Below are 2,361 nucleotides of genomic sequence, written 5' to 3' on the forward strand. Positions count from 1 at the left end.
TCTGGGCTTATAGATAATTTTGGTTGATTCATTTTTCCCCCATAAATGAGTTTTACTTTTTTGTTTCTCTACATATTTCCTTTTTATTGAAAAATAGATATTTTAAATGATATTATCATGGCAGCATTAATAATCAAATCTCCTATTTTCTCCAGGGTTTGTTGTTGTTGTTAGTATGTGTTATTGTTGCTGCTGGTTGTTGATGTTCTTTTATTAGTTCTGTAAATTCTCTATTTCTTATTAAGAGCAGCCACTCAAGTTCTACATGGTTTTATTGGTAGTTGGCTAATGGCTGGACAGAGATTTCCTTAAATTCCTGAAAATAATAGATACCCAGTCTTTGCCAAGGCACTTTCTCTATATTAAAGCATGCCTTAAACACCTAGCTAGGCAGTGGATAACTCTCTTTTAGCCCTCATTACTTGTTTGTGTAGATCCTCATGAGTCATCAGTCATCCAGAGGGCTTAGGACCTTCTCAGGTCAATTATGAGCATGCACACAGTTGGGAACATGTACATGTAATTCTAGATTTCCAGAAATATTTTGGAGCTATTTAAAGACCTCTGAGTAAATCTCATTCCCAAGCTTTATTTTTTTATTATTTATTTATTTATTTATTTATTTATTTATTATTTTTTATTTTTTTAGTTTAGGGGTTTTTAACGGAAATATGACAGGCAAAAACACCGCAAGTGACAAAAAGGAAATTCTGAAAATATCCCTTCAAGTGAAGTGAGTGCTTGGCTTTGACCTTCCCAAAAGGACAGGAAACTGATGGGTTAGCAACAACATTCTCTGGCAGCCACCTTGCCAACTCATGAATGTCTCAGCCAGAACTGCCTCCCACCCCCCTACCAAAAGTGGAGAGGAGACAAAGAGTTTACAGAACTAATGCAGAGACATTGAGAGCCTTAAGAAAAGTCTGAGGACCTTGACAAAGAAGCTGTTGGCTCTGAAAACCTCAAATACATTGACAAATAGTTCTACAAAATGTTACTTAAAACTAAAATGCCTAATGTTGTTTCCAAGCGTTCCCCTGGACTTCTCCCCACATCACAAACCAATGTACATGGCTGAACCCAAAGGCCATGCTTTTAAAAACAGAAAAACTAGAGTAAGCCTTGTTGCTCTTTAAGGATAAGGAATCAAACTGAGGCTGCTGGGACACTTCCCACTTAGATCAGTGCTATGTAAAGCAACTTCCCAGCAGAAACATGGTATAGTTCCAGGTGAGGGTCTCACCTTTTTTCATCCACGATTCAATGTACTTTATTCTCCATTAGAGGGCTGTCAATTTATCATTTAGTGTTACAAGTCTTGAAGGACAACAGATATCAAACAAGTTGAGAAAGTCCATGACTTTCTTGATGAACTCAATGTACTCATTTTCCACCCTGTCCTGGTGAATCTCCCCCAGCACCAGATCCTCTTGACCCACCATGTCTGTCCTCTAAGGAAGAGACACTGCTCCAAGCTTTTTCTGTTCAGCTTTTTGTCAGCCTTTTTGCCCCCAACTAATATTGCCGCCTCCAAAACCTCCAATGTTTAACATTGCCACTGATACTTTTTTTTTGATAAATGCCCAGGATAAGCTCTTTAACACTGTGTGAGTTCTGTGTAAGATCAAACAAAGAAAAGCCCTTTGAGAGGATGTTCTCTGGGAGCTGTTATTGAGACCAAATAATTCTCTTGGAATAGGATATTTTTGGGTTCCAAACACATTTTGACTTATCTAGCAGTTGTGAGTCTGTTTAATTTCACAGACATTATAATTTCAAAGTTAGCGGATTTCAAGGCCACTGTGGAGCTGGTAAAAGTGGTATGAAAATGGAGCAAGATAAAACTGTCAAAAAGCTCATTGTTCTTACCAATATTTAGCTGCATTTCTTGAAATAGTACTCCTCACATTACTGTAAGCCTTTGGTCATTTTAAGAGTTCTGACAAAATTCATTTTGACAATTTTCCCCAGTGTTCTTGTTTCATTTTTTGGAAGATTAGATTGTAGGATGTCCTTATTCCACCATTTTGGAATGTTCACAATACATAGAAATCTAAGATTCAGAAGTCATTTCTCTTGTACTCTGGGCCAGTGATGAGAGTGGCAGTCTTGATAATCTCTGAATTGCCTTCAGAGTAATTTATTTATTTCCTTGAATAACAGATCCTGGCTTCTGTTTAGATGGTTCATCCATACTAATCAGCTTATGAACTGTATACTTGCCCAAACGTTTAGTGTATATTTCCTGTTTTAAATGTAAGTGCTTGTTTTCATTCTTGTTATTTAACATAAAACATTATATTAGGTTAGTTTTAATTCTTCTTATTTAACATTCGCATTATATTATGTTTGAGTGTACAA

General features: G+C 36.5%; 1 pseudogene; it reads right to left on the reverse strand.

The window, feature by feature from the left end:
• Positions 1-1,187: 1,187 nt before the first annotated feature.
• LOC123594387 lies at positions 1,188-1,442 on the reverse strand (annotated as a pseudogene).
• Between the last annotated feature and the right edge of the window lie 919 nt (positions 1,443-2,361).

Source organism: Leopardus geoffroyi, chromosome X, assembly GCF_018350155.1.
Source record: "Leopardus geoffroyi isolate Oge1 chromosome X, O.geoffroyi_Oge1_pat1.0, whole genome shotgun sequence".
Lineage (NCBI taxonomy): Eukaryota > Metazoa > Chordata > Mammalia > Carnivora > Felidae > Leopardus > Leopardus geoffroyi.